Here is a 10,000-nt window from a genome sequence, read left to right as displayed (position 1 = left end):
GTGAAGGAAAATCCAGGGCCTACCATATTTGATTACATTGATCCAACAACCACTGTGTCCGCTGACTCTAGTCAGGGAAATGAAGCAATCTTTGGTGTGAATGCTGGTAAGCAATGTGTAGCAATGTCACTTACTGCTATAAATATACCATCAAATACAAGATATTAGTTTTTGGACCAATTCTACTTTCAACAATGTTTTGGTTATTGGAAATAATCTATACAGTGCTATAAGATGTTCTGTGCGAACAAATGACTATTTGCTCAGTGTTAACTGATGTTCCAGACATGGTTTCAATATTTGTTTAAGTGTATTCAGTACAATATACTGAGTCATTTACTGGAAGTTTGTTCATGACATCAAACATTGGTCAATATATGTGTCTTAGAAATTCACTTCTAGAAGTATTTTCAAACTCTTAACGGAATTACAATAATTGTTGTTTGTTAACTATTGGCATTAAGACACTATATTTTAATATTGTGAGATACTTGTGAGATGTGTGGTGCAACCTGCGCACCGGATTTCAAGCTTGCGAAAGCGTCTTAGCTTCAGTCAGGGGCACCCAACGTCAATTTTCGGAAAATATCTGTTCGGAAGACGATTTGAGATCTAGAATTTTCGAAACATTTGTTGTAAAATTTCTTGCTTGCTTGCTTGCCTGTCCTAGGATTTTCGAACATATAAAACATGGTATAATTGCCCATTTCTAACGGATTTTCACCCTAAAAAGGTCACCTAGAATTTCCGGGAACCTTTTTTCTGGCTGAAATTTTCGAAAAGGTAAGTTTGATCCCTATAATTTTCGGATCACTAGACTTTCAGCTAGGGAATCCGAACAAATAAAAACTTTTTAGGGGATAAAAATATGCCTATATCTACCGTTTAAATACTAAAATACGTTTAACAATGCTATGTTCAAGTGGTTTTGAATTATATTCTCGTTGGGTACCCCTGTTCAGTGCAGTCCGCACTAAACACAAGCCGAGTCTAGATACGATGGCTTGCGTGAGTAAACATATCGCCGAGGAAACTCCACTCAGCGACGTCACCTGGCTGAAATAACAAAGAACAAACAAGGCAGGAAAGTGTAGTTAATTTTCGAAATGAATGAAAGAAAGAAAACCAATCAGAAACAGCACGACAGAGCAATTTTGAAACAGAAATAACTTACCTTGAACAATTACAACTAATTTGCGACGGAAAGCGAATCGAAATTTTCCCAAAACAGGGAAAACGACGGCAGATTTAAATACACAACACTCTAGAAGCAATGGCCGACACTTGAAAACAATAGGGCTGTTTATACGAGAGAAAATAAGCCGCGGCTTACTCTGGCCGCGGCGTACATAATACGCAAAAGGAACTATTTATACGAGTATAAACTCCCAGGCCAGGATAAGCCGCGGCTTAAGAAAGTCGTGAACGTAGACTTTGTACTATTTATACGGGGTGTTCGCTCCTTATGTAAGCCGCGGCTTATTTTCTCTCGTATAAACGGCCCTAATGATTCGCAATTTCTAGTACCTTCTCTACATGCCAGACTATTAAAACTCTCGGAGATCTGTCACGTCCTCAAAGTGACAAAATGGCTGAAAAACTGACTGACTGACTAACTGATAAGATCTGTCTCTGACTTAGGGGTCTGTATGCATGAGCTAAGACCCCAATAAAAACTCCTTTGTTTGGCATGAGAATGCGACAAAGAGGTAAATACGACTTTTTTCTCCTGCGTTGCGTATGGGATGTTTGTGTTATGCAAATTTTGACAGACAATATTAAGTCAGAAAAGAATTTTAAATAAACTTTATTTTGAGCTTTCAATACAATTTGTCAATTCAAAAAAGCAAATATCTATTTTTAAAAATAGTATTTCGACATTAAAAAGCGACTAAGGAAAACCTCGACCCGTTTATGTAGGCCGTCGATCTGAGATCGCGGTTCGTGAGATCACTTGAAACTGATACGGCGTCTATATCTTTTTGATGAGGTGTGATTGACATTTGATGACAGGCTGCGTCAGAACTAAACCAATGGAAATTTCCCATTGCTGGAAGAACGGGTAATTTTGAACGAATTTAATATATGCATAGCGGACGGTCGTTTTTTTCGCGTCTCTCCCCATTCTCCCTCGCCGTTTCTACACTCGTTCCAGACCTTTTGTTTGAATATTTGCCGCGTCGCTTGCGTTTGCAAAAAATACGACTGTTTTGCAGTCTATGTGGTAAATGGTCTTTAAAACCAAACTTAACAGTCTGCAATCCTATGGAAAACAAAGTTAGGATTACAATGGTTATTACTACGCGTTTATTTGAACCCAAAGACGACCACAATAGCAACATTTGTCTCGGAATATATGGAGTACTGTTGCAGAGAACTGTGCCATTAACTATGACTGTAACCTGATCCTCCTACACACAGCTGTCAATTCTTGTTTGTCAAGATAAATGTCAGTCCCAAAGCATGGACCGCAAGGAATGAGCTGCAGTATTGCTCGTCCAGAAGATTGCGAACACTTAGCTACCTTGCCCACTTCTCAAGTTTAAGTGCCATGTGATGGTGCGAGGAATATATTAGCGGACGCACTATCAGTAGTGATGGCGTGCATTTCACGGCAAACTACCCATTGCATTGCATGCTAACTATAGCGTTCGCTGTTTCAGCATGTGCTTCCTAGCAACATCTATCGCGTATTTATGGCAAATCTTGCATATCTAACAACAGCAAATGGGGATATGGTACGGCTCTCTAGGAATTATTCTTATTCATTTCGTAAACATCCCACATTATCACTTGCGAGATTACCGAAAAGAAACATACAGACTTTATTTGAGCCTGATTTCAGCAATAACTGGAACAAAACACATCGAAATCCGAATGTGTTGCCACTTCTTTGAGTTTTTTGGTTAAAGGAATGAAATCGCGTTTATAGCACTTCGACCTTTTTCAGACAATCCTGGTCAGATTAAGTTGTTGGGAAGGTTGCACGCATCACTTAACTTCACACCTAATTCGAATATTCTAACTATTGGCTGTACTGTTTGGGAAAGAGCATGCTCATGTGGCCTCCCTCCCACATATTCAGTGTTGGAAGAAAAGTAACAATTTTGTTGCGTGGAAAATCCAACATTGATAAGAGGGGGGCAATCTCAAAATTGACGCTACCTTCCCAACACTTTTGTCCAAGATTGTAAGTTTAAAGTGCTCACGATAAACTATCCAGCGATGAGAACGAATGTTTTATGAGTCAATGAGTCAATGAGTCAATGAGACTCACAGTCAATACATTTATCGATTAAGCCTAAGCCTTCGTTTCAGTGATTAAGCCTAAGCACTGTCTGAAATTTTAGCTTTCATTTTATAGGTTAGGGTAACTGCACTAACTCATTGACTCATTGACTCATTGACTCTTGACTCATTGACTCATTGACTCATAAATACTTGATACTCTCCAGCGATTTGGTTTGTCAGTCGTAATGCATTTGTCTCAGCTCTTGAACTTTCAATTTTATTTTAAGGTTCATTCATTTTCGAGACCCCTAAAAGTCAGAGCATCAGCATTTGGTTTGGGAAAGCGTTCCCAATGGTCTTGAAAGACATGTCTGAATTCATAAGGTCTCATGAGAACCCACAGAAACGTGCTCTTGGCAAATCCTAGTCTCAATCAACAAGTTATAAGGACGTCAATCTGAATCACTTTGGTCTTTGTTTCTAATCACGTTCATTTCGTTGTTCATTATAAATTTTTCTCTAGGTCCTTATAACTTATAATCCAAACAGTACTTTTAATCATTTTCTAACTGAAGAAGATTTGAGACGTATCCAAACATGCTTTGCAAATTAAATCCTTTCGCGTGTTTTTTCTTTAATTAACACTTTCCCTTTTTTTTTTTCACGAGATAGTAGTATTTGGCGATTGCCCGGTACTTTCAAGTCTGGTCCTCGTTAGCCGCGACTTAAACATAACCAACATAGCATGCAAACTCAGTGGAATCTTGATCGTTCAAGAGAGATGAATTAGCTGTTTATTTCGCTTGTAACTAAGCATGCGTCGCTGGAGAGGACGAGGTTTAAAACCCGGGAGGTACTTTATTGATATATTCTTAGAGACGTCTATGTTATTCAAGAGATATAACAAAGCCTTGACGGCATAAGAAAAAATAAATAAGGCTCAGAGTCCGTCGGCAATCCATCGTGATCGATAACGACTGCAAGTGATGCTCAAAGGGCTTGACGTGCTTTTCGGTGGGCCATGAGGCCTGCCTTCGTTCTCAATGCAGCGGCGTCCGCGGGTGCAGCCGACGTTGTCGTGATAAGGAATTTAATGTCTGACAATGTGTGCCCGTTGATGTTCTTCTCTCCTAATGTCCTCCAATTTCTTCTTAACCTGACTCTTCACCACTCCCCTCCACTCATTTCCTCTCCACTATAAATGAGTCATAAATATAAAGAGAATAAGCATTTGGTCGGTAATCTGTAGTCACGTTTATGATTCAGATCGACACACTCTGTGACAAAAGTTTACTTGTTTTACTTTGCAGGGGTGCAACAAGGGGAACTCATCACAAGTACCGGAGGCTCGAGTTTCTAGGCGGGTACGGGGAAAAACTTCTCCCGGATTTTACCGAAATACAGTCTCTGAAATAGCCGCTTCCAGCATTCTGAGAGTGGATTGCTGCGATAGGTAAGGGACTGACTCGAAGACTATTAATCAGAGATGTTTCTTCTTTCAAAGAAGTTGTCGAGCCTATACAGAGTAATCTTCTCTTTTTCAGTGATTCATTGTGACTGAATTAACCCATTTTTTACACCCCACGAACAAAACATTTATTAGGGATCTTAAGCACGTCACGTTTTTTAGCCACAGATGGCAACCGCAAGTAACGTGCTTTCCTTCGTAACTGGTCTTGACTCTACCACATTTATATTTTTAAGTATCTTTTCACTGTTGGAGACGATTAGTTTAAAAATCTGTCGGAGACTGCTTTCCCACAAATTTTCACTTCCGGTTTTCGTTTGTGGCTAAAACGTCGCTTGCCTAAGTTCCTAATTCCGACGTTTAAGTTGCCTTTCCGAGGATCGAGGTTTAGCATCCGCGGTAAAGCTTGGTTTTCACTGGCGACGCAAGCATAGGAGCGCTTATTTCACCGTGAAAATGAGGTTTGCGCAAAGCATAAGCACAAGCACAAGCATCAACTTTTTTCCTTTCCCTTCAGTGTGCTTGCGCTTATAATTGCGTTGGCTTTCGTCGTGTGAAAACGAAACATGGAAGCACAAGCACAAGGAAATTTGCTACGTCCGGCCAATGAAAGCACTCGTTCCAGATTCCTCGCGTCTAAATATTTCAACAAAATGGCGGATGCCGTGGTTGATCTTGATGCTTATGTCGACGTTCATTTTCACTTAGCATAAGCTACTTATGCTTGTGTTTGCGTCGCGAGTGAAAACCAGGCTTAAATCTTCCAGAAATCTGTTGTCATAATTCCCAACAAACCCCTTGCCTGTAAACTCACGAATCAGGGACTTGCCATCGTTCAGGGACTAGTTTACCCGTCACCAAGCGCCCCAGGTTTAACCTTCGTTTTCAAACTGACCAGGCTGTGATCTCCACGCATACTGACAGTCATTTTGAAAGGAAGATGTAAGAGTTTCACGGAGCCTGCTGTCTTCGCTCAGCAAGCAGGACAAGCTTTAGCGGTTTCAGAGTTCCGGACATCTCTTATTCTACGAACCAGATGCCCTTAATTACCTGGTTTTTGCGACAAAAATCGTGTTAGATTTGAGTCGATCGGAGCTAAAATGGCGGTATCAGCTGCCTACCTTTCCGTTTTCCTTGTATGGAAGTGGACCTTATTTTTCTGAAACTCCGTGTTACGGACAACTGCAACAAACCATGTAGTAAGTTTCATCGATTTTATTCGCAATGTTTTTTACAAATTTCTAGACTTGAACTTCGCTCCGTATGGGTCTTGTATTTCCCCTTAGAAACACTACGTTGTCACTAGTATTGAGCCTGGATTACTTGTAGCTGGCGGCAAACCAGTCGGTTATTTACAAGGGCAAAAAAGTTGATTTAGGGACTACACATAATCAAATAGAAAGGGTCTTGAACCTGGGATCTCCCGATCTCAAGGAAAGCGCCCTAACCTCTGGGCCGCACTACCTTGAACTCAAAACTCCGCAGTAAACGTGCTGGGCAAATTACTTGCAGGGAGAGAGCCTTCCGGCCACTCTTCTCTACGGCCTAAATCTTTGCTGCCTCTGATATCAATAAACAAGACGCCACCGAAAATCCATCTGTTTTCTTGGTTACTGTTATCATTTCTTAAATATTTACGTTATCGTCGTTTTATTGGAGAGCACTGAGATATGAAAAAGAGGAATACCTTTACAATTGCCATGGAAACCGTGCTAAAGTGAAGTTGTCTAGAACAAACCTATACACTTTCATACTTTTTGAAGAAAGATATTTACCATATATTGCCAACTTCACTGCAAAATATGCCATCAACAAACCTATGGCAATCAAAATGTAACGGTTAACCTCTCTAAATTGTGCTTTGAAGGTAAGTAAGAAATGAAGTAAGTAACGGCTTCATTTAACGAGGGTAGTACATACCAGCAGAAAAGCCTTTTGTTAGTACGGTACTAATAAACTTGTAGCCCTTATAGAAAATGCAGCAATTTGAAATGCATTCAAATCACTGAACGAAAAACGAAAGCACATCTCTAATCGTGTATACTTAAATAAATGTATATTGACGTCATACGGGGTATAACATTACCGAAAATAGACAGTTCAGGAATGTCTCCCAATAAAAAGCTATGTCCTGTTTGGCTCGGCACGGCTATCAAAATGATCCTCCGTCCACATGTTGTAACAACCCAAAGACAATGTTTACAAGACTGAAGAGACATTTTAAGGTCGACAAAGACGCTACCTAATCATAACGCCTTGTCTTGAAATGCTACATCTGTAAAATTCTTTCAAGACCCACGATGGGATTAAACTTCACGTCTGTTCACGTGTGAGAGATTAAATTTATACTCTGTGTAATCCTCTTGTTAAGAAGAAGAACTGCTCAGGAATTTTTCAGAGCCTTTTGTTTTTAAGAATAGTAAAGAATGCAAAAATATCTGCGGTACGCAGTTTAGCAGATATTTGTTTTCTGCACGCTCTTATACCGTTAATTAGGTGTATTATGGTGTTTGTTTGTGTCCAGGTATTAAAGCACTTTGCATAAGGTTACATAAGTGTCTTGTTTATTCGTTTTCGTCCTTAGGGTCTGTAAACGCCTACTACCCACAGTTTCGTTTTTGCTTTATATGATATTTTAGAATAAAATAGATGTTAATGCTGGTAAGCAAATACTGGGGAGATCCTGGAAGGAAAGAGTGACTTCCCATCACGTGACTACCTTATTTGGCTCTCTCATTCTTCCCGCCTTATGAGCCCTGTCGGTTTGGAATTTTCCAAAGTTCAACTGGTTCAGTTTTTCTCTCAGCATTTTAATCCCTGCTATGGAATTTGCTGGCCTCACAAATGAAGTTTTACGCCCCCTGCTATCACAAAACAATTTACCTATAACTGGAACCTGGGAACAATTGATTGAACGCCTTCACACCATAGATACATCTGCACCATCTTGTAGCTTGCGGACCCAAAGCGCGGATTCCCATCCTTCCGAACCGGCAGAGAAACGTTCACGCCCCACTGTGAACCCGTCTACTTCAAGTGCTTCTGCTGAGGACGTTTTCCCCTGTGTAGATTCACCAGAAACTGTCACCATTCCCAACGACACTTTGCCCGAAACAAGCAGTCAGCAACGGTCTAATCCAATCCAAGACGGCGTCCGAGCAAGAAGTGCTTCAAACACGGACCCGTCCCCAACCATGCTAGCCACTCTTATCTCCACCATTGTGGACGAAAAACTTAAGAATATACAGCCAACTCAGTCCCTGCCTCAACCGCAAGTGCCTCCACCTCAACCTGTGACAGCTCGACAAACACCACGGCAATTGGACCTCAGCGATCCCAACTTCGTCACCAGCCTTCTCAACCAACCCAGCGCCGGCAATGACATCCCTCCCTCTGTCTCTTAAGGACAGTCTTCGCTATCAGCACATGTTCCTACCAAAGTTAAACAGGCAATATTAAAGGGTGAGTAAGTTGAGTTTGACACATTAATTTTTCGGTGCGCAACGATCTTTGCATGGGCAGTCTTGAGAACCTTTGTATTGAAATACGCAAACCTCGTTCTAAATCATTTATTGTTGTTACGTGGTATAGACCACCTACTTCGCTTGTTAGTATATTTTCACCTTTTTAAGAGTTGATTGTGAAAGTGGATTCGCTTTTTACTGAATTCTACCTTGTATGGGAGCGAAATTGCAATATGTCCTTATCGCGGTTTGATAGCGATACACGCAAATTATTAATTATCACGGATGTTTATGGTCTTCAACAACTCATAACAGAACCAACAAGAATAACCGAAGCTTCCGCAACATTGATTGAGTTAATTTTTACTAACTGTCCTGACAAGGTGTTATGCTCAGGTGTGCGTCATATTGGCATTAGCGCTCACAGCATGGTCTATGTCTATCGAAAATTAGCCATTAATGGACAGAGTACGGGTCAAACTAATATAACCTATAGGAATTTTCGAAATTTTAACCGTGATAAATTGGGCTCACATAAACAATTCTTCCAATCCAAATGATATGTGGAATGAATGGAAGGAATCCTTTTTGGCTATTGTTAACAAGCACGCTCCATTGAGAACCACTCGTGTTCGCGCGCGGGGTTCCCCATGGATTACTTCTGAGCTTAAAAAACAGATGCACGATCGATCAGAGCAATTAGATCAAAAAATCCTAATGATTGGGTTCACTTTAAAAGACAGCGGAACAAAGTCAATAGTGCGACTAGGCTGGCGAAGCAAGTTTATTATTAAAATATGCTAAACGAGCATAAGGGTGATTCCCGCAAAACCTGGCAGATCATCAATGAGCTGTCTTCCCGAAATTTCGTGGAAACGTCTGTGAAACAACTGAATGTAGATGAGCAATCAGTAACAGCTCCAGCAGAAATAGCGCACGAATTTAACCGTTATTTTGCTACCATTGGCCCGAAACTTGCTAGTGATATTCCTTCTTCAGATGGCAACAGCTATCTGAATTATCTCACTAGCACGGATAAGGAGTTTCAGTTCCGCCCAACCTCCACAAATGAAGTATTTTCACTGCTGAATAAACTGAAAAAATCAAAGGCAGTCGGCCTTGACAAAATTTCTTTTCGACTTATTCGTGAATGCGCGGATCTTATTTGCAAACCGCTGTACTATATTTTCAATCAGTCATTAAATGTAGGTGTGTTTCCAGACGACTGGAAGTGTGCACGGGTCACTCCACTATTCAAACAAGGGTAACGTGATGACCTAAACAATTACCGCCCAATTTCCGTTATCCCGGTTATAGCCAAAGTGTTCGAAAGAATAGTTTACAACCAATTATATGCGTACCTAACAAAGCATAACGTAATATGTAAATGCCAATCTGGTTTTCGCTCTATTCATTCCACCGTTACGGCTCTACTTGGGGCTACGGATACTTGGGCTTACAACATTGACCGAGGAAAAATAAACGCTGTTGTTTTCCTAGACCTAAAAAAAGCTTTCGATACGGTTAATCACGAGATCCTTTTATCTAAATTAAATAATTACGGCATACATGGCATTTCTTACAACTGGTTTAAGTCCTATTTGGACAACCGCACTCAAAAGTGTTCCATTAATGGATCACTTTCTAAAACTTGCTCACTAAGTTGCGGCGTCCCTCAAGGGACTATTTTGGGTCCATTGTTGTTTTTGCTATATATCAATGATCTGCCAAATTGTCTAACGAATTGTGTGCCATGGATGTACGCAGATGACACCCACCTAACATATGCGGGTGACAATACAGGCGACATAGAATCAAGTCTTAACCATGATCTAGA

At 40.6% G+C, this 10,000-nt stretch overlaps 1 protein-coding gene across 2 annotated transcripts in view; it reads right to left on the bottom strand.

Moving 5' to 3' along the window:
• Positions 1–10,000, bottom strand: part of LOC138014603 (NLR family CARD domain-containing protein 3-like) — a 203,076-nt gene that overhangs the window by 93,383 nt on the left and 99,693 nt on the right. The gene's annotated exons all lie outside the window — the stretch shown is intronic.

The sequence above is a fragment of the Montipora capricornis genome, chromosome 8 (assembly GCF_036669925.1).
Source record: "Montipora capricornis isolate CH-2021 chromosome 8, ASM3666992v2, whole genome shotgun sequence".
NCBI lineage: Eukaryota > Metazoa > Cnidaria > Anthozoa > Scleractinia > Acroporidae > Montipora > Montipora capricornis.
Note: the sequence above shows the minus strand (reverse complement) of the source record. Positions and strands in the feature narration are given on the sequence as shown.